This window comes from Martes martes, assembly GCF_963455335.1.
Source record: "Martes martes genome assembly, chromosome: X".
NCBI classification, from domain to species: Eukaryota; Metazoa; Chordata; class Mammalia; order Carnivora; family Mustelidae; genus Martes; species Martes martes.
In genome coordinates this window covers 93193432-93216514 of record NC_137897.1, presented here as the reverse complement: position 1 = coordinate 93216514, position 23083 = coordinate 93193432, and the positions used below count along the sequence as shown (strand labels likewise).

At 41.8% G+C, this 23083-nt stretch overlaps 1 protein-coding gene across 5 annotated transcripts in view; it reads right to left on the bottom strand.

The window, feature by feature from the left end:
- Positions 1-23083, bottom strand: part of MCTS1 (MCTS1 re-initiation and release factor) — a gene marked incomplete at its 3' end in the record, with an annotated part of 44478 nt that overhangs the window by 19059 nt on the left and 2336 nt on the right. For 3 of the 5 annotated variants that reach the window (XM_080795108.1, XM_080795109.1, XM_080795110.1), the window contains one exon: positions 5767-5900. The exons of the other annotated variants lie outside the window; for them this stretch is intronic. The remainder of the gene's footprint in view (positions 1-5766; positions 5901-23083) is intronic. 5 annotated transcript variants of the gene reach the window in all.

Below are 23083 nucleotides of genomic sequence, written 5' to 3'. Positions count from 1 at the left end.
ACCCCACACACAGCCCTGTCCCTGGCAGAAATTAAGAAAAAACTCATACACTGGGACTAACCCTTCCTAGAGGTTTTCATTCACTGTCAACAGCCGTCAAGAGAGGGCCTAGAGTGGGGCAAATTTCAAGCCTCCCCAAACTTCCTCACCTCTATCTACCAGAGTCCAGACATACAGTGTTCCCTACAACCTCATCATTCCTATCTACCTTGAGTCCACCAGGGACTGCTTTGATTAGAACATCCATCTCCAGGGGCACCTGGGTGGCTCAGTGGGTTAAAGCCTCTGCCTTCGGCTCAGGTCATGGTCTCAGGGTCCTGGGATCGAGCCCCATGTCGGGCTCTCTGCTCGGTGGGGAGCCTGCTTCCTACTCTCTCTCTCTGCCTGCCTCTCTGCCTACTTGTGAGCTCTCTCTCTCTCTGTCAAATAAATAAATAAAATCTTAAAAAAAGAACATCCATCTCCAGTTGTATTAGTCCCATAAGAAGCCCCAGACTCTCTAGTCAGCACCCCTCATCTCACCCACTCTCATCTCTATGGCTCTGTACATCCCCAATTCTGTTTCCATCTCCCAACCTGCTATCTTCCCATCTCAGTAAATGGCAATGCCATCCACTTATTTTCTTGGGTCAAAAATCATCTGTGTCGTCACTCTCACATCCTACATCTAGTCCATCAGCAAATACTTTCACCTTTACTTTCAAAATATATCCAAACTCTGGGGAGCCTGGCTGGTTCCAGTCAGTAGAGTATGCTACTCTTGATCTTGGGGTCATGAGTTCAAGCCCCATGTTGCACCTAGAGCATACTTTCATATACATATATATATATATATATATAAAATATATATATTTTTTTATATTTATCCAAAATCTCAGTGCTTTTCGCATACCTTCACCACTGTGACCTAGTCAAATCTGCCATCATCTTTCACCTTGACTACCAAATTAGCCTCTTAATTTGCCTTCTGGCTTCCATTCATGTGCCTGCCCCGACCTTATGGTCTATTTTTTACAGCAGATGGGGTGAACCTTTTAAAACATAAGTCAGGCAGGGGCACCTGTATGGCTTAGTCGGTTAAGCGTCTGATGCTTGCTTTCAGCTCAGGTCTTGACCTCAGGGTCATGAGTTTGAGCCCTGTGTTGGACTCCACACTGAGTGTGGAGCCTGCTTAAAAAATAAATAAATAAAGCATAAATCAGATCATGTAACTCTCCTGCTCAAACTCCCCAGTGGCTTCCCATCTGGGTTATAATAAAATCCAAGGTTATCACCATGACCTAAAGACCCCACACAATCTGGCCTTCATCCACCCCTCTACTTCATCTTGCTGTTCCACAAGAATGCCAAGCATGGTCCCTGGCTTCTCAGAGCCTTTTTTCATTGGTCCTCAGATGAACAGAATTAAATTAATCATAGTCCTTGATTAATGAGGCTTCCTCATTATTAATCCAAGTATAGCTCATTTTTAGTGAGTAAGTATCCATGAACCCAATAACCAAATCTAACTACATGGCCCGCATCTCATTCCCCTGCCTGTCCTCCACCCCCCACCCTGGCAAAGAACCATCATCCTGGATCTGGTGTTCATCATTCTGTGGCACTCTGTTTAATGCAATTCTATTACACGTATGTATGTGTTTGTGTGTGTTTATACATACATATAAAGATATATTTTTCTTTTTTTTAAGATTTTACTTATTTATTTGACAGACAGAGATCACAAGCAGGCAGAGAGGCAGGCAGAGAGAGAGGCGGAAGCAGGCTCCCTGCTGAGCAGAGAGTCCGATGCGGGGCTCAATCCCAGGACCCTGAGATCATGACCCGAGCAGAAGGCAGAGGCTTTAACCCACTGAGCCACCCAGGTGCCCCTAGATATATTTTTCTTAAATGTATATACTTTTATAATAATTTGCTTTAACTTTATAAAAAGGTTATTCGGCTACATGTACTCTTTCAGAACATAGTTTTTCTCCTCAATATTTAATTTTCTAAGATTCATCCAGGTATATTTGCATGTTGCTGCAGTTCATTCATTTTGATTGTTGTATAATATTTCACTGTGTATATGAACAACACTTCAGGGCCCTTGTACTTTGTTCCCTCTAGAGTGTGCTTCTCTCAGATATTCACATGACTCCCTCCGTCACCTTATCTGCGCCATTACTCAGATATCACCTCATCCTTATACTATCTAAAATAGAGCTCCATTTTACTCTTTCTCTTTTACCCTTCTTTTGTCCATAGCACTTATCACCATTATGTTGAATATTATCACCTGATCTGTCCAGATCCACTCTATCCCTCCCCACCTTGCTCTGAGCCCTGCAACAGTAGGCTTCCTTGCCTTCTGGCTTCCCCTTTGGGTTTTGCCTAGGAGAGATACCCTCAGGACATAGGAGGGTGGGAGGGACTGAAGTTGTGGTATTTATTTCCCAGCTCCCTCCTTACCATGATTTTTTCAGGACCTGCCACATTTCTATCTAGTGAGGCTCTGCTATTGCTATATTTCTCTTCAGGTCTCAGTTAACTTCTCCCTCCCCTTGCCTCTTAATGCCAAGCTGCGGTAATGTCTCCCGTTCCCTCTCCTATCCTGGGTGCTTAATCATTGCTTGTTATCTCCCTTAACATTGTTCACAATTTTGTAAATACTCTTTCATTAAACTCATCAATTCTTTTTTTGTGGAGCCCAACACGAGGCCCGAACTCACAACCCTGAGGATCAAGACCTGAGCAGAGATCAAAGAGTCAGATACTTATTAACAGACTGAGCCACCCAGGGACCCCTAAACTTATCAATTCTTCTTTTGCCAGTATCCTGACTGACAGGACTGCCTTACAGTAACATTACTTACACATATTTGTTTTGTTAATTGGTTCTCCCACTAAGTTGTAAGCTCCAAGAGGGTAGGGACTTTGTCTAATTCCCTGCTGTATTCCCAAGGTCTAGAATAGTGCTGAACTCATGATAAGCATGCAAGAAGTATTTGTTAAATGAATTATTAACACATACAATAATACATTTAAAATGCTTACACACAAAAAATTGCTGGCGCATACCTCTTTCAAAACATTGCTATTATTTCTTTAAGCTATATACCTAATAGAATTACAAGGTTGAAGTTTAAATGGATTTTTAATTTAATAGCTAGTACCAAATTTCCTCCATTCTCCGAGGAGAAATGTTTGCCTCTAGTACTGGAGCAGGAAAATACAAGATTAGCCTGGGGTGTCAGAAATTTTTCAAATTTTCAAAAACTGAACAAATATATGGACAAAAAATCCCACAACAACCCTGCAATGACAGGTATGTCAAAGGGATGCAGGAGTTAACTCAAAGATCCCAATAGCCAAATTGGATCAACATGAGCAACAAGAAGATGGGGCTGCCCTCATCTTCCTGTTTCCGAACAGAACTTAAAACCATCTACCCCATTCCATTTCATTTAACTTTTCTCATTCTTATAGCAATGCAAGAGCTATTCCTCCTTCTGAGAGGGATCTCTCCACGTATCTAATGAGTTACGTACCTTTCTGCTTTCTCAGAAATCTTACCCTATCAATTATCCCTTTTCTGTCTTGATTTTTCAGCCTCCCTCCCTCCCTCTCTCCCCCATTGCTCCCTCCCTTTCTTGTCTAATTCCCCTCTTCCTGAATCTGGACTGGTCTTAGTGACTTGCTCAACCAAAAGAATGCAGCAGAAGTGATGTTCTGGGAGTTATAAGGCTAGGTCATAAGAAGCTTTGCAGCTTCTACCTGGGCTTCTTGGAACACTCACCCTTGGACTCTTGAGGCATCACGTAATAAGTCTGCCTACTCGTAGTCTGCCATGCTGTGAGAAAACTCAAGCTTACTGTGTGGAGGCTGTCTAGAGAGAAAGATGCCAACCTGCCCCCAAATATCCTAGTTCCTAACTATTCAAGTCACCGCAGCTGCGGCCCCAGACATCAGTAAGCAGAAATGAACTGTCCCAGATGTCCCTTGTCTGAATTCTTGATGCAAATAATCATGAGATATAATAATAATAACTAAATTTTTGTTTTAAGCCACTAAATTTTGGGATTGTGTGTTATGCAGAAACGAATGACCAGAGCAGTCAAAAATGACCTTCGTGTCACTAAATGTAAGAGACATGTTTTCATCCTCATTTATTGTCCTGAAGGCAGCTCTTGTCACAGGTAACCATTCTCTCTCTTTTTTTAAATTGAAGTCCAGTTGACACACCAAAGTCTATTGGTTTCAGGTGTACATCTTGGTGAGTCTATATTTTTATACATCATGAAATAATCCCCACATTAAGTCTAGTTACTGTCACCATACAAATTTATTTTAATATTATTGACTATATTCTCTACCCTATAATTTACATCCCTATGACTTGTTTATTTTATAACTGGAAGTTTATACCTCTTAATCCCCTTCCCCTATTTCGCCCATCATCCAACCCTGCCCCTCTCTGGTAACCAACAGTTTCCTGTATCCATGAGTCTGCTTCTGTCTTGTTTTGTGTTTTAGGACCCACAAAGAAGTGAAATCATATGGTGTTTGCCTTTCTCTGTCTGACTTATTTCACTCACCTTAATACACTCTAGGTCCCTCCATGCTGTCCCAAATGGCAAGATCTCATTCATTTTTATGGCTGAGTATTATCCTAGTGTGTGTGTATGTGCGTGCGTGTGTGTGTGTGTGTGTGTATCTATATATCTATATATCTATATCTATATCTATCACGTTTTCCTTATCCTTTCATCTATCAATGGACACCACTTAGGTCATTCCCATATCTTGGCTGTTGTAAATAATGCCCCAGTGGGGGCACCTGGATGGCTCAGTCGGTGGAGCATGCAGCTCTTGATCTGGATATTGTGGATTTGAGCCCCACGTTAGGCGTAGAGACTAAAAAAATCTTTTAAAAATAATGCTTCACTGAACATAGAGTGCATATATCTCTTCAAACTGGTGTTTTTGTTTTTTCTTTGGGTAAATACCCAGAAATGGAATTGGCTGGATCATACGGTAGTTCTATTTTTAATTTTTTGAGGAATCTCCACACGGCCATTCCCTTTTTTTTTTGAAATATTCCCTTTCCTTGGTTTATCTGACACATCACTCTCCCTGCTTTTCTCATACCTCTTTGGTTCCTCCTTATCCTCCTTTTTTCAACCACTAGATGCTAACGTTCAACTTAGTTTAGCCCCTCTTCTCACTTTAAAATCTCATCCAGGGTGAGATTAAAAATCTTTAAATTTAAAAACATTAAAGTTTAGGGGCACTTGGGTGGCTCAGTGGGTTAAAGCCTCTGCCTTCGGCTCAGGTCATGATCCCAGGGTCCTGGGGTCGAGCCCCGCATGGGGCTCTCTGCTCAGCGGGGAGCCTACTTCCCCCTCTCTCTCTGCCTGCTTCTCTGTCTACTTGTGATCTCTGTCTGTCAAATAAATAAATAAAATCTTTTTAAAAAATTTTATTTATTTATTTGATAGATAAATATCTTTGATAGATAAAAATCTTTAAAAAATATTTTATTTATTTATTTGACAGACAGATCACAAGTAGGCAGAGAAGCAGGCAGAGAGAGAGGGGGAAGTAGGCTCCCCGCTGAGCAGAGAGCCTCATGTGGGGCTCGACCCCAGGACCCTGGGATCATGACCTGAGCCGAAGGCAGAGGCTTTAACCCACTGAGCCAGCCAGGCACCCCAATAAATAAAATCTTTTTTAAAAATAAAAATAAAAACAAAACATTAAAGTTTAGAAACTTTAAAACCTTACCTGGGTGGCTTGGACGGTTGAGCATCCGACTCTTGGTTTTGGATCAGGTTGTGATCTCAAGGGTTGTGGGATCAAGCCCTGAGTCCAGCTCTGCGTGGAGTATGCAGCCTGCTTCTTTCCTTCTCCCTCTGCACCTGCACCAGGAATAATTAAGGGGCACCTGGCTGGCTCAGTTGGTTAAAGAGCTGCCTTGGGCTCAGGTCATAATCTTGGGGTCCTGGGATCAAGCCTGCTTAACCCTTTCTGTCTGCCAATCCCCCTGCTTATACTCTCTCTGTGTGTTAAGTAAATAAACAAATAAATAAAATAATTTAAAAAATAAAAATAAGTTCTCATCCAAATCTGGGACTTCAATTACCAGCTGTTCATATATCTCATAAATTTGTATCTCCAGCTTTTCTCTGTGCTCCAAACATTTTTATCCAAGTGCTTACTATACATCTCCTCTTGGATGTCTCAAAAGCACCTCAAATTCAACATATTCAAAACCAAACTCTTCTCTTCCTCTTCCCCTTAAAAGCCAAGAACAATAATCTGGTCCTCTTGCAGTGTTCCCTAGCTCAGTGAATGGCACCATCATCCATCCCTTTGCAAAAGCCAGACACCAGGGAGTCATCTTTGCCATGTTCCCCCTCTCTCCTATTTTTATGCACAACCCATCCTGAAGCCCTATCAATTTTGCCTACTAAGCATCTTTTTAAAGAATGTATTTAGACCATAGGGTGCTACCAATGCTACTAATTATGGATTTTTCTTTTCTTTCTTTTTAAAAAATATTTTATTCATTTATTTGTCAGAGAGAGAAAGAGAAAGCACGAGCAGGGGGAGCAGCAGGCTCCCCACCGAGCAAGGAGCCCCACGTGGGACTTGATCCCTCCTGGGATCATGACCTGAGCCAAAGGCAGACGATTAACCAACTGAGCCATCCAGACATCCCACCTGTTAAGCATCCCTTAAAGCTCTCTTCTCTCTCGATGTCTACCACTCTCCCCACCACTAAGGTATCTTCTTTTCTCACCAGAAATGTAGTTGTAGCTTTCTAATTGAGCTCCCTGCTTTGATGTTTGCCCCTCATCTAATGCCTTTTACAGACAGAATAGTCTTTTTCACTTTTAATCTTTTCAATAATCCCTACTGTGCTTAGGATAAAGACACAAATCATTAGCATAGCCTCTGAGGCCCTGAACAGCCTGCCAATATCTATCTCATCAGTGTCATTTTTTTAAGATTTCATGTATTTATTTGACCCAGAGAGAGAGAGAGAGAACGCACAAGCAGGGGGAGTGGCAGAAGCAGGCTCTCCACCCGAGCAGGGAGCCCGATGTGGGGCTCAATGTGGGGCTTGATGTGGGGCTTGATGTGGGACTCGATCCCAGGACCCTGGGATCATGACCTGAGCCAGAGGCAGACGCTTAACGGACTGAGCCATCCAGGCGCCCCACGAGTCTTCACCTTAAAGTGGGTGGGTATTGAGGTGATAGAAAGTTTGTCTGTTCCCCTGAATCCCCACAGGACTTGAGGGTATTTCTCTCCTGGCCAGAGGTGCTTCTCTCTCTCTCTCTTTGTATATTTTGTGAAAGTCTAGATTATACATACCAAGGTCTGCTGTTTTTTTTTTTTCTAGAATCCTGTACTCACACAAGCCAAGTTTGGGAAGCACATAGCTCCCTTCAGCATGAAAGTTTAGGCTTTTGCTTTGGAATGAGTGGAGGGATGCGGGGGCAGGGCTGGTCACAGAGGGGCCAGGCTGATCCTTCTTTTCTGAATGCAATTCCTTAATTGACTGGAAGGACCATCCCCCTCCCACCACTTTTTCTATTCATTCTGAGATTTGATTTTCTCTGCATTTGCTCCAGCAGTTTTTTTCTTGCATGTTTTAAACAGGGCTCCTCCTCCTCTCATCAATATGACTACATCTGATTTCTATCCTCAAGGGATTCTTCACAATTTCTGAACTGTTGATGGTACACTTTCCTTTAATTACACCACTCTCGGTCCTTTTAAAAGATTTGGGGCAGAGAAGATAGGGATGAAGTTACCAGTGCCTATGGCTGCCCTCTTAGTCTAATCTGACCAAAGTAATTTTCTTATGTCAATTTGCCTGAGGCAAGGAGAGTGGCTAGGACTTGCTCTGGGAGACAAGGAGAAACGGCCTCCTGCAACCCAAGCTTCTGATTACTCAGGACTACTAATTAAGGCCCATTAGGAATTATAAACCTAGTATCTGCATATCAGTGCTTCTGAGAGAGCCAAGCTGGCCTCTAGCAGTCAGAACCCTCACAGTAGAAAAATTGCACACACACACACACACACACACACACACACAAAAGTGCTCCCTCAGGATAAATTAATTAGAAAATGGCACCCCTTTGGATAGGCCAATTGTAAAAAAGCTTGCCTTTCTCTGCTGATAGGGGCATTCCTGCATGAAGGCACAAGGCTGGCAGACTACAGGCTCCTCTCACCCTCCTCCCACATACACCTTCAAATATGCACCCTGTGCAGGACATATCCTGCAGAATCACATACAGCAAATGGTAGCCTCGGCTAATGTCAATTACATCGCCCAGAGACAAAGCCTCCACCTGCTGGGGCTTCTCCCAATTCCACCCACCCCCACAGAGCTGAGAGGTCAAGTTCAAGCTCAAGTGGGCCTCCTGTGCCAGCAACCTCTGCTCCCCACCACCCTCTGCTCCAAGAGACGGGTTTTTGACTTCCCTAAGCCCTTGCAAATCCTACGTTGTGGAGTAGCCAGAGATCATGCCTCCAGCAGTTGGGGGAACTCCGGTTTTAAAGACTAGGCCCTCTTTCTGGAGACAGATCCACTCTCAGCATCAGGAGGAAAAGTCTTTAACGCAAATGCCACTAACAGCCCTCAGAGACCATCAGCCACCACTAGGCCTCTCCAGGAGTCATCCCCAGGAACTAGGGACAAGGCTTCTACTGACCATGCTAGAGGGCCACCTACCTCACCTGCTCCCACAACCTACCCACTTATCCAACCTGGGTAACTTTCACAAGCAGAACCAGCTCTATCATGAGCATCCAGATCTCTCTCTGGTTCAGTTTCTACAAATAATAAACCTCTTTGCTGGAGTAACGTATGTGCAGCACTTAGAACAGTCCATACTACACTGTGAGTGCTTCCGCTAGTGCTAGCTAGCATCATTCAGTTAACCTGTCAACCTGCTTCCCATTTTCACAAGTTATGCTTTCATGTAACACTTATCTCTTAGTTTCATGGAAGATGGAGTCTACATTCCAGTTTTTCCCCCCTTACTGTTTTCAGGTGATTTCTGTATTTTGATTCTTACAACATTTTCATTTTTTATGTAGTCTTGTCTGTCAATGGATGGCCAGAAGGTATCAGATAAAAATCAGCAGCTATTCCTTATAAAAATTCTAAATACAGGGGGTGCCTGGGTAGCTCAGTCGGTTAAGCATCTGCCTTTGGCTCAGGTCGTGATTCTGGGGTCCCGGGATTGAGCCCCATGTCAGCAGAGAGCCTGCTTCTCCCTCTCCTTCTGCACCTCCTCCCTTCTCATGATCTCTCTGTCAAATACAGAAGTAAAATCTTGTTAAAAATTCTAAGTACAGGGACGCCTGGGTGGCTCAGCCGGTTAAGCTGCTGCTTTCGACTCAGGTCATGATCCCAGGGTCCTGGGATCGAGTCCTACATCGGGCTCCTTGCTCAGCAGGGAGCCTGCTTCTCTTTCCGACTCCGCCTACCATAATGCCTGCTTATTCGTGTCTCTCTCTCTCTCTCTCTCTCTGAAATAAATAAATAAATAAAATCTTTAAAAAAATTCTAAGTACAATAGAATAGAAGAGAACTTTCTAAACATAGGAAAGAGTATCAAATAGCCATGTGTAAGCATCATGACCAAGTTATCTACCATCAGATTCAGGAATAAGGTACAGATGTCCTCTATGGTGTTTTGAAGGTTCTAAAATGTAATAAACCAAGAAAATGACCTAAGTTGTATAAATCTAAAAGGAATAAAGAGAAAAAGAATAATTATTTACAGATGATAAGATTATATACATTGAGAATCCAAGAAATGCAATTTAAAAACTATTAAAACTAAGAAGTCTGTAGAGTGGACATCTGTTGTTTTGGTTTGCCCAGCATTCTTTCTTCCCTGATTCTAGTAATAGCACTCCTCTTCCTTTAGAGAGCTCTTCCTCCTTCACTATCCTTTCAGTATAGTCCTGGTGGGACAGGTAATGATAGTACCTTGCCCCATTCACCCTCCACACACATGGCTGTGTACCTAACCCAGGATGGGTTAATCATAATATCAAAGTGTGCTAGACACAGTGGCAGCTCCAAGGAGGTAGGCATGTGTCCTAGGCCAGAGATATAAGACCTTCCTTGTCATAATCCAAATCAGAGGTAAAGAACTAGCTTTCTCTTTTCTTTGGATATTAAATTGTAAGGATGTGACCCCAAAGCAGTTGGTTTCCATGTCTCTACAACATGAAAGAGTCTTAGAGAATGAGGCAATACACAGAAGAGAGAGGCAGAGAAGAGAGATGGAGAGATGACTGAGAATCTGGCCATTTGAGTCTCTGGATCCTGGTGTGTCTGAGATCTGTCTTGTCCTTCCCAATTACAGAAGCCAATAAACTCCATTTTCCTCAAGCTTATTCAACTTGGGTTTCTGTCACTTGCAAACAAGAATCCTAACTAATATAAGTGGTATGTAAGGTAAATATACCGAATCCCATAGCTTTTGTTTTTTTCTTTTCTTTTTGAAGTATTATAAAATAACTCCCTCTTGTTTTATTTTCCATCATTTATTATAAAAATTTTCAAATGTACAGAAAAGTTTAAAGAATTTGAATACCAATATACACACAACCTAGATTTTATAATTAGCATTCTATTATTATATTCCAATAGCTTTATTTTAACAATAACAGAAATAGAGATAGGAAAAAAAAACCTATTCCATTCACAAGAGTAGAAAAAGATATATGTGAAACAACAACCAGCAGAGACAAATAAAGCCCCCACAAAATTCTGTTTTTTCTTTTCTTCTTTTTTATTTATTTATTTATTATTATTTTTTAAAGATTTTATTTATTTATTTGACAGACGGAGATCACAAGTAGTCAGAGAGGCAGGCAGGGAGAGAGGAGGAAGCAGGCTCCCCACTGAGCAGAGAGCCCGACGTGGGGCTCGATCCCAGGACCCTGAGATCATGACCTGAGCTGAAGGCAGAGGCTTTAACCCACTGAGCCATCCAGGCGCCCCTTTTCTTCTTTTTTAAACTTTATTTTTAAGTAATCTCCACACCCAGTCTGGGGCTCCAACTCACAACCCCAAGATCAAGAGCCCAAGGCTCCACCGGCTGAGGCTGGCCTTGGTTTTTCTAGACAAAGGACCAGGAAAGGCGTGACCTGGCAAGACTGAAAATTTTAGATAGATCTCCTCTAGCCAAATGCCACGGAAAAAAAACCTATGGCTTCACCCTCACCCACGTCAGCAATGAGCAGAGTGGGGAGTCTAGGCGTCCACCCTTGCCGGTTTGTAATGACGCTCCCATCCTTACCCCATTACCCACTTGCCCCACCCCTCACGCCTCAGGGGAGACCACCTTGGGAGCCTGACGCCCCCTCCCCCCACCCCACACCTGAGGTGGTGTCAGAGGAGACCCAGCGGAGAGTCGGGATTTCAGTCACTGTAGGTTTTGCACAGAACAACCTGCTGATGTTCCCTGAGTGGTATTTTTAAAGACAGAGAAACTCGGGACTTTAAGAAATGTATCAATATCAGCGGGCGGCCTGGGTGGCTCAATCGGTTGACAGATGCATCAGTATCAGACACATAGTGAGTTTTCTGGTTTCGCTTTTGGCGCCAACTAGGCCCCTGTTACGTGAGTGGGGTTTTCCCTGAAGGGATTGGTCAGATCCGCTGTCAATCAAGGATGAGTCTCCTTGAAAACCGTTAAACACACCGGAACTCCAGGTTGGGTGGGCACAACTTAGCCAGAAGGAAGCCCACCACTTGCTAGCTTGACCAACGGCTACTGGTGGCCAATTGTCCTACGTATTCCAAGCTGGCGGGTTCCAATCATAATAGATGGAACGGCGGTAGTCACAGCACATCCTCTTGGTCCTGGGACGGTGAGTTAAACAGCCCCTTAGAGATGGCGGAAAGCAGAGAGGGTATCCTTTAGGAGCTTATTGGCTTGAGGTCCTGTCTTCGAGCCAAGAGACTCAAAGCCAAGGCTCACCTTTAGCAATTTTAAGTTATTATGCTATACTTCTTTTCGTTATTCCCCAACATTTAAAGGAGGTATGTTGCTATAGAAGTTATAGCCTTTACTCACCGGCGATATGGAGAGGTTAAGGAAAAGCATGTTAGAGCCCTGGTTACCTGCAGAGAAAATTCTCAGCCAGGTGGTGACCACGATGGGGCGGGGACCCCAACAACCTTGGCTCTGTAGCCTGATGAAGAGGCCAATATAGAAGATAGAGACCTGGTTCGGATTGCAGTGAGATCAATGAGACTCTCCGAAATAGCAGGAGGACACCCTGATGGGAGTCCGTTGGCCTTGAAGCCGCCCCGGGGGTGGGACAGGGGTGGGCAGTGAATGGGGGGGCACCAGCCATATTAATTTAAGAGGGCATGTTGGATTTCCAATTTAAGATGTTAGCCTGAATAATTGTGCTTTTTCCCCCTAAGTTAGCACTAAATGAAATTAGAAAACTAAATATTAGAGCTGTAACCATAAGGGATAACAGGTAAGGGTGTGATTAGCTGGCCAAAATTGTAGGATTTTCTTGAAGTTATGAAAAAAATAGGATGCAATTGATTGAGAAGCCAGAGTCAATGAATCCAGAACACTGGTCAGATATGGGAGTGGACTGCTGTAAACATGAATTCTGTTTTTTAATGTAGCCTTTCACAGAGAGACTATGTCGCAGTCCTCAGAATCAGGGAATGCGAATGATGATGCAGCCATCTCAGAAGATAATGGTGAGTAAATGAACTAGTAAAAGTGAAATACAGAGTTAAATACAAATAATTGTTAAGAATACATCTAGGAAGGGGTGCCTGGCTAGTTCGGTCTGTAGAGCACGAAGCTCTTGATCTCAGGTAGTGAGTTCCACTCCCACTTTGGGCATAGAGCTTACTTAATAAAAAAAAAAAAAAGAATTGGGACAACTGGGTGGCTCAGTCAGTTAAGCCTCAGACTCTTGATCTCAGCTCAAGTCTTGATCTCAAGCTCTTGAGTTACTGCCCTGCCTTGTGCTCCACGTGGAGCCCAACTTAAAAAAAAAAGAAAAGAAAGAAAATCAAGCACAATGAAACCATTCATATGAAAAATTAATAGCAAGGTGGAAATAAATTTCTGGAGAGAGGATGGTGGTAAAGAGAGCTTTTCTGCTTTGTCATGGTTGTTTCACAGTGAGAATGAATTCCTGTTTATTTTGGCAAAAAACCTGAAAGTTTGATAATATTTAGTGTTGCTGATGGTGTGGGCAATCAGCAGTCATTCTGAAGGTGAGAGTGTATGTACTACATTTCTGAAAAGTAAGATGGCAATCTATCAAAATTTCCCTTGATTCTACTTCAAATATATCCTCAGAAATACTTTTCCACGTGCATAAAGATTTATATTACAGGATGTTCGTTGCTGCGTATTTGTAGTGGAAAAAAACTGGAAATAACCAAATATCCAAAAATAAGAGAGTGGTTAAATAAGCATGGTATGTCTTTACTATGAAATAGTTTGCAGCCCTTAAAGAGAGTGAGATTTCTATGTACTGTCATGGAAAGATCTCCAAAGTATATTAAGTTTAAAAAGCAAATTGTAGAGCCAAATGTATAGTAATGATACCATTAAAAAATACCAAAGCTCCCTATTTGTATATATACAAATATATGTACATAAATGCTGAGGAATGCTATGCACCAAGCCTAATAGTGAAGGGACTTTTTGTTTTATATTCTTCTATATATCTTTTTTACAGGAATGTGTTTTTTTTATGTTCCCCTTAAAAGGAATGTTTTTTTTTTTAAAGGAATGTGTTTTTAAGTCATTTGTATAAGTTAACAAAACTGAAAGATAACCAATAATAGAATTTAGTGTGTAGAAGTTTGCAACTACTAATAGTTGAAAAAAAGGTAAAAAGGAAATTCAGTCAATCCAGTAAGGAAAGGGAGAAAAGAAACAATAAAGCGATAGCTAGATTTTTGTTAAGTGATAGGAGTATGTGTATTCATATATAGTATACTATGCTGCCCTTAAGAGTGGTAAGGCAGATTTATGTATACTGACAAGGAAAGATGTCTATGATATAATAGTAAGCAAAATAAAGTCACAGAACAATTCATATAAGTATGATCTATTTTTTTAAAGCAATATATTGCTAAATGTATCAAAAAAGACTTTAGGGGCACCGAGGTGGCTCAGTTAAATGTCTGCCTTCAACTCAGGTCATGATCCCAGGGTCCTGGGATTGAGCCCCACGTTGGGCTCCCTGCTCAGCAGAGAGTCTGTTTCTTCCTCTCCCTTTGCCCCTACACCTGCTTGGGCTCTCTCTCTTAAATAGATAAATAAAATATTTTTTAAAAGAAAAAGATTTTATTTTTTAAAGAATTTTATTTACTTATTTGACAGAGAGAGAGAACACAAGCAGGGTGAATGGTAGAGGGAAAAGCAGGCTTCCCGATGAGCGGGGAGCCTGACTTGGTGCTCCACACGGGGCTCGACGTCCGGCTCAATACAGGGCTTGATCCCAGGACGCTGGGATCATGACCTGAGCCAAAGGCAGACCCTTAACTACTGAGCCACCCAGGCGCCCTAAGAAAAAGACTTTAATTAGCAAACTATTAACTGAAGTTAGCTTTAGGAAATGGGTTTAGTTGGGGAACAGAAAGGGGAGGTATCACCTTATTTTGTGGTTAAAGGTTCTTGAGACCCGGACATCTCACAAAGAGGGAAAGAGGCAGAGGGAGAGGGAGAAGCAGACTCACCACTGAGCTGGCAGCCCAGGGTGGGGCTTGACCCCAGGACCTGGGGATCATGACCTGAGCCAAAGGCAGATGCTTAACCATCTGAGCTACCCAGGTGCCCTGAGACCTGGACATCTCTAAATGTACAGCTGATCATATTATTCCCTTCCCTGCTTGAAGCCCTTCAATGGTTACCCATGACCTACTGGATCAAATCCAAACTCTGGAGCATGTAATGTATGATCTGAACTCTGCCTGCCTCTTTGTCTTCATCTCTCACCATCCCTCCATCAAAGCCTACTGCACATCAGTGTCACAGCATGGTAATACCTGCATTTGCTTAAATGGGCCATGATTTTTCTCATATATCCATATGTTTGTACACACTGTTCCCTTTTCCAAGTAACCCATAGGTTTCCAGATCTTGCCATCCCGATACTACAAACTAAGTTCAGATTTGTATAATTAATAAACAATTACAATAACTCTTTGAGTCCCCATCTTGTGGACCATGGAAAGTCTGTTCTTTCACCAGGTTGCATGGGGATTCCCCCAGGTTTCCAAAGGAATCCTTGAGAAATGCCTAAATATTCCAAAAATCAGTCCCAGTTGTCATTTGCCATCTCTGCCAGCTATTCTTTCTCCAAACTGCTATGCTCTAGCATTCAACAAGTCACCACTTGGTCTTTATACTTTATTATTATTATTATTATTTTTAAACTTCCTTTTTTGGGACGCCTGGGTTGCTCAGTGGGTTAAAGCCTCTGCCTTCGACTCAGGTCATGATCTCAGGGTCCTGGGATAGAGTCCCAAGATGGGTGCTCTGCTCAGCAGGGAGCCTGTTTCCCCCTCTCTCTCTGCCTGCCTCTCTGCATACTTGTGATCCCTGTCTGTCAAATAAATAAAGAAAATCTTTAAAAAACAAACAAACAAACAAAAAACCCCTTCCTTTTCCCCCTTTTTCTTTAAAAGGATTTCTCTATGCCCAGGGGCATCTGGGTGGCTCAATCAGTTAATCGTCTGACTCTTGCTTTCTACTCAGGTCATGATCTCATGGGCAGTGACATCCAGCCTCATGTCAGGCTCCATGCTCAGCAAGAAGTCTGCTTGAAGATTCTCTCCCTCTACCCCTCTCCTGTTCTCTCTCCCAAATAAATAAATTTTAAAAATCTTAAAAAAAAAATCTCTATGCCCAACATGAGGCTTGAACTCACAGAGCTGCATGCTCTACCGATTATGCCAGACAGGCATTCTGGTGCTTACACTTTAAACAAACTTATTATGCGGCACCTGGGTCTCAGTTGGTTAGATGTCTGACTCTTGATCTCGGCCCAGATCTTGATCTCACAGTCATGAGTTCAAGCCCCATGTGGAGCCTACTTAAAAAAAATAATAATAAAAATAAAAAATGTTATTATATAATTTTAATACATACAGAAGAACATATGTAACATGTAATTTATGGAGCATAATAAGAAAACAAACACCCATGAACCCACCGTCAACCTAAGAACTAGAACATTACCAATGCTTTTGAATCTACCTAAATTCTCCCCCTTGCTTACCCCAGAGCAATCCCCTATCCTGGATTTTGTGTTTATTTTTGCCTTCTACATTTTAATGGTTTTACCATATTTTCTACCCCTTATTTTTGAGCTTTATAAAAAGTTATCAACTGCATATATTCTGTAATTATTGCTTTTTTCATGTAATTATTTTTGTGATTTATGCACATAGCTGTAATTAATTTTTTTTAAGATTTTATTTTTTTATTTGACAGAGAGAGAGATCACAAGCAGGCAGAGAGAGGCAGAGAGAGAGGAAGGGAAGCAGGCTCCCCACCTAGCAGAGAGCCCGATGCGGGGCTCGATCCCAGGACCCTGGGATCATGACCCGAGCCAAAGGCAGAGGCTTCAACCCACTGAGCCACCCAGGTGTCCCTGTAATTAATTTTTCAATGTTGTGTAGTATTTCATTGTGTGAATATACCCTAATTTATTTAGTCATTCTATCAAAGAATACTCTCTTGCTGTTTTTTGAGGTCTGTATCAAAGGTGATACAGACTCGGAACAGAAAACCCTTAGTGTGTTGTGCCACCACTATACAGTCTCCATATAACTATTATTAGCACTTAGTATATTCGAGGGCAAAGGTCAGCATTTCTTTTTTCTGAAAGGGACTGGACAGGAAATATTTTAGGCTCTTGCTGGCCCTATGGTCTGTCCCAACTACTGAACTCTGTTGTTTTAGCACAAAAGCAGCCACAAAAAATATGTAGATGAATGAGTATGGCAGTATTCCAATAAAACTTAATTTAAAAAAAAGATTTCATTATTTCAGTGAGTGAGAGAGAGAAAAGGTGAAGTGGTGAGGGGCAGAGGGAGAGGGAGAGAAACTTAAGCAGACTCCGTACTGAGCGTGGAGCCCGATGCGGGGATCAGTCTCGTGACCCTGAGATAAGATCTGAGCTGAAACCAAGAGTCAGACGCCAAATCAACTATGCCACTTAGGAGCCCCTCCAATAAAACTTTCTTTATCAAATAGGCAGCTGGCTGGGTTCATTTTACTGACTGTCCTTTCTCGAATTCTGCTCTAGTTCATCTGAATTCTGGTAGCATTGCCCAGTATTGTGGTCACATGTGCATCTCATTTCTTTCTCATTACCCTATTTCCCATGCTTATCTGTCCCCATGCACGCTCTCCCTCAAACCCTCAACTCCTGAACCAGTGTGGCTCAAAGCAAGAATTATCATCAATAGCCATAGCTCCAACGGCAAGTATGGGATAGGAGGAAGGCCTGGTACTAAGAGGCCTAAGCATTATTATACCAGTTTGAGACTAGGATGCTGCCTTGATTTCCCTCCTTAACACTCCATGGGTTTCAGTTAAGACAAACCATTCCCTGAGAACTAGTTTCCTTGCAGATCCTGCATATGTCTTGGTCTTTCTCACCTTCAGGATTTACTTATTTTTTTAAACTTTTTTAAAAAGATTTTATTTATTTATTTGACAGAGATCACAAGTAGGCAGAGAGGCAGGCAGAGAGAGAGGAGGAAGCAGGCTCCCTGCTGAGCAGAGAGCCCAATGTGGGGCTTGATCCCAGGACCCTGAGATCATGACCTGAGCCATAGGCAGAGGCTTTAACCCACTGACCCACCCAGGCGCCCCTCACCTTCAGAATTTAAACCTGCACCCTGTTTTCCTTTTGTGCCCCCTGCCCCCTCCCACTCTTCTTGCCTGGTTAATTCCCACTTACCCTCACAGATTTAAATTGAATTACTTTCTCTGGAAGCTGTTATTTTCTCTGGAAGCAATTTTATAACTCCCCACCCCCACTTTTTCTCTACCCCACCCCTTCCTAGGCAGTGCAGGTGTTCCTGTGTTCCTGTAGCAGCTTTTATCAGTCTGTCCTCTATTTTTCTGCCTCACCCACTAGGCCAATTGAGAACTGTTTGAGGGCAAGGGTTGTCTTTGTATACTCAATGAGTGGGTCATAACAGGTCCTCAGGCAAGGCTTGTTCAGTGTTTGTCTGGATTTGGCTAAGGGAGGGAGCTGGTTTCTACCTCTGGTGAAGATCAGCCATTGGCTGAGCGTCCAGCCAAAGAATGGACTGATTCTGATCCTCTAGAAGCAAATTGCTACTGTCTCCTTGAATGTGCATTGCTTGATGCTGGGTCCTGCCTGAACTGAATCCAAGTTTGGTCTCCTATTGGGCACTATGATTTGGGTCATCTCAGTAAAGGAGTAATTTTTTATTCCTCTTTTTTTTTTCTCTCCTGGTGAGTGGGGCTCTGAATGTCTTTTCCTAACTTGACTATTACTTGAGACAATTTTATGGCATGTCTTCTTACTAAACTGGAAATTATGGGAAGTACCATATTTGGATTTAGAGAAAAAGTGGGTTTGGTTTAAGTCTGTGTGCTTGTCTTTGGCAAGTCATTTTAACCTCCTTCCCTGAGCCTGTTTCTCATCTGTAAAATGGGGATGGCACCTGACCTATCTCAGTGTGGTTATGAGGATAAAATAAGATTGTGTGTGAAAGTGCTTTGAAAAACTGTAAAATCAACCACAAATGGAATTTTGTATTAGTTCTGTATTCCCTTATGACATCTAGCACCATGCCTTGCCCAGAGTAGTTGCTCAATACATTTTTGTTGAATGACCAAATGAATTGGCAAGAAAAATAATGCTATTGGTGGGAATAAAGGACATTTAATGGAATCAGGAAAAACAGAGCACTTGGCAATAGAAACATCCATATGGCGAATAATTAAGAGTTGGGCATTTATAGATAGCATCAAATCTACATTCCCAATGTCTTGTCTTTGTTTTGCTTATAAAAAATATTTAAATTTCTTTGAATAAGCTTTTGGCAGCTGAGATAAACTTGACTAGATCTTAAATATGCAGTCATCACAAAGCGGGATTGGCCCCAGGCAATACTGTGAGGTCAGCAAAATGTACTCTCAGAAATCTTTCCTCCCTTGATGGTAACTTTACCCCCCCACAATCCCCATAGTAAGGCCTAGTCCAAGTTGTTTACCTCCAGGCACTTAGGACTTTTATATTATCCTTTGTTCAAGGAGCATTCACCTTAAAGGGTCAGGAACTGAGCCTCCCTGACTAATTTGCATTTGAAAAAAAGGAGTCTGGGAGGAGGAGACTATTTTTATCAAAAGGAATGAATAAATAATTGTGAAATTTCAGGCATTAAAGGGTACATAGGCTTATCAGCCTCATTCACATCATGATGGTGCTTAGTTCACCTATGGCTGGAGTCTCAGCCTTGGAGGTATGTAGTTCATCCTGGGAACTTCTTAGGAATAATGATAATCGAGGGGCGCCTGGGTGGCACAGCCGTTAAGCGTCTGCCTTCAGTCCTCTCATGATCCCAGGGTCTTAGGATCGAGCCCCACATCCGGCTCCCTGCTTGGCGGGAAGCCTGCTTCTCCCTCTCACACTCCCCTTGCTTGTGTTCACTCTCTCACTGTATCTCTCTCTGTCTAATAAATAAATAAAATCTTTAAAAAAGAGAAATAGTGATAGTTGAGGCCCTTACTCACAGGAGCTGGGAACCACTGATTTAAGCCTAAAATGGCCTTGCTCTTGCGAAAAAGAAAAGCAAAATGCCATTGGAAGATCAAATCTTAAAGCACGGTGGGAGGGACTGTGAGAGTCATTGATAAAGTGAAGGGAAGGTTAAAAATAGGCCCAGCTACTCCACAATAAGCAAGTGCTTGGCGGCACCAAAGGAAGTAATCTGTGGCTGATCTAGTCTTCCACCCCAAACCCCCAGGGAAAACCGCCTGGCCCTAACTGTTAGTCCTTAAATCTGCTTTCCAGATGGTTCACAGGTATGACTGTAGGTAAAGTCTCTGAACTAAGGGGCTAAGTCTTCAAATGTTTGATGTACTCAAGTCAGTAAGTCTTCAGTTGATATTTTATGTAGAAGAGAAATGATTTTGTTAAAAATATGACATCTGTGTTACTTATTTACATTGTACTGAGCACCATGGGTTTAGCATTTGTTATCAAGTTCCTTGCTTTAAACTCTACGATGGGCAAAAGGTGAATTCACCTTGTGTAGCTGGATCATCTTTGCTTAAGCTCTGACCTCAGTCATCCCCTAGTCATACCCTTGCTGTTGATAGCATCACAAAGCCCTCATTATGACGTCACATTGGCTCCCTCACCGCAGCTTGCTTTGCCTTTTCTGTCTTTGCCTGGTTCAGAGATGGTCCTTCAGCAAGACAGATAGGGAGCATGGACTACCTTTCACCCACCAGCTGTGTTTTCTAGACACATCCCTAAACAATGCTTGCTGGAGAAACATTTTTAGTATTCTAAGCAAGCAGTGTCTCCTATTTTTAAGGAAAATCCCGTCTGTGGATAGCAAGGCTTCTGTGTCCATTGACAAGCCCCTGCTCCGAGATGTCTGAAGACTCAGAATCAAGCACCTCGGGGAATCCCCGTGATCAAAAGAAGGAAACAGGTCAAATTCTTTTTTAGAGATATGACTGCTGAAATAGGGGAATGGACATAAGAAAAACTAGTCCTGTCTTTGTATTTCTTCCTGTATGTGTATATTTACCTTTATAAATAGCTACATATTTTATTTGCTTGATTAAAAGAATACCAATAATAACTATACTTCATCTGGCAGCACTGTAAAGTTTAATTAATGTTTCTAAGGTATGAGTTGAACTCACAAGATGAAAGTTTCTATATATGGAATATGTGTTAAGTGCCCAATCTGGTTTAGTCTGATAATGGCCATAATTGTATGGTGTCCTACATAGCATGTCTTGATTATTGTGGTTTCTGTGAGTTCAACCCTGAGAAATGTATTTTAATGTTGAGAATTTGTTTGACGTTGGTTGGCAAATGTTTAGGTGTATAGAATATATATGCTTCTGTTTTAATTAGCCCAATTATTTTATTCTTGATTTACAAGATGTTTTACAAAGAAACATGGAAGGTTTTTCTTTTTAAATTGGTCCAAGGGTTCAAGAAGGCACAAAGGTCTGGCCCTCACACATCATATAGTCATATCTAAGTTGGTTTGTGCCACAAAATCTAAATGTTAAATTAAAAAATCATTATTAAAATTACATATCCATATTAAGATGTGCTAAATATGTGAGGAATGACCTGGCACAAAATAAAATAAGGTTGTTAGGATATCAAAAGAAGATTACCATTAGTCGCCAAGATAAAAAAGAAAAATATTTTTTCCACAAAACTCATTTAAGGATATTTCATGGAAAACTTAAATAGTAAGTTAGACTACCAGGTCATTCAAAGTGAGCTAGCACTTAAGAGCCAAGGATCTGTGCTTTTAGAGACAATATATAACTTGGAAGACTGAAGGCCTTAGATAATCATGTTGGATTGGGAGATATTACTATTATTAGAATGTAGTTGAATATTAACTCTCACCTATACTTTATGTTAGTATGAAAGTTTATCTTTGAATGGCAAAAGCAGTTTTCTGTCTGTCCATTCCCTTTCAGCTATAGTAATATTTGTAATTTTAAAAATATCTAGTACTTTTATATACCCTTTAAGAAATATCATTACATGAATTAGAACAGGGCTTATTTTTTTTAGTCTTGAGAAGTCTTTGGTTAAATTGCCAATCCTTCTAGAAAAAGTATCAGTTTGAGCCATTATCAGCAGGCCCAGCCATACACCCTTCCAAGGAGTATAACTATACAAATTAGAACAACCCTGTTCATTAAATCTGGAAAATTAGCCAGTTAATCCTCCCCTGTAAAGACATGGCATTATTTTAGTCTCGTTCAAAGAGATATTCAATTCAATAAGTATCTATTCTGCATTTACAGTTATTCAGCATCGTGTGAAATATGAGACACGATAAAGGAGGGTTTAATGTTTTAGGATAAGAGTCTCATTTTAGGCAGCAAGAACAAAATGGTATATTCAAAACACATAGTAGTCCATCTTTCCCCTTTTTCAGTGTCTAACACAGTTCTCTGTGGCCCTAGGGCTTAAGTCCATCAGAGCCTTGCTCTCAGCCAATTGTCACCAAACAGCACAAAGCTGATAGTGGCTCAAGGTGGTACCTCTTTCTAGAGAATTTGTACTTTTCTAAAGATTTTATTTATTTATTTGACAGACAGAGATCACAAATAGGCAGAGAGGGCAGATTAGGGAGGGGGAGCAGGCTCCCCGCTGAGCAGAGAGCCCCACTTGGGGCTCAATCCCAGGGTCCTGAGGTCATAATCCCAGGGCCCTGAGATCATAATCCCAGGGCCCTGAGATCATGACTTGAGCTGAAGGCAGAGGCTCAACCCCCTGAGCCACCCAGGCACCTCTAGGAGGATTTGCATTTTAACCAAGGACTTTTGAAGACCTAAAACTTTAAAAATAAATGAATAAAAAGTGGGTTTGTATAAACAGCTAGAAAATGGATTTATTCTTAGAGTTCTGATGTGTCTATCACAAATGATACAATACAAACTTCTTTTACACCACCCACCATCCTGTTACTCCCCTGCTTTTATTAGCCCAGCCTGTTCCCTCCTCTCCTTGCCATCTATCCTAGGGTACAGGGTAGACCAGATTTTTGGCTTTGTGTGCCAGAGGAGGGAAGGAAAAATTCTTCCTCTACCCTTCAAGGTCTTCCATCTGGATTAAGAATTAAATTTACATGAGATAGATTAATAGGAGAAAAAAACCCAAAGTTTTATTATGTGGTCACAGAGGCCTAATAATAAAATTGAGACCTCAAGAAATGACTAACACAGGCAGTTTCTATACATTTTAGACAATGAGACAACGAATTTGTGAGGAATTGACAGGATAAAGAAAACAGGTTTGG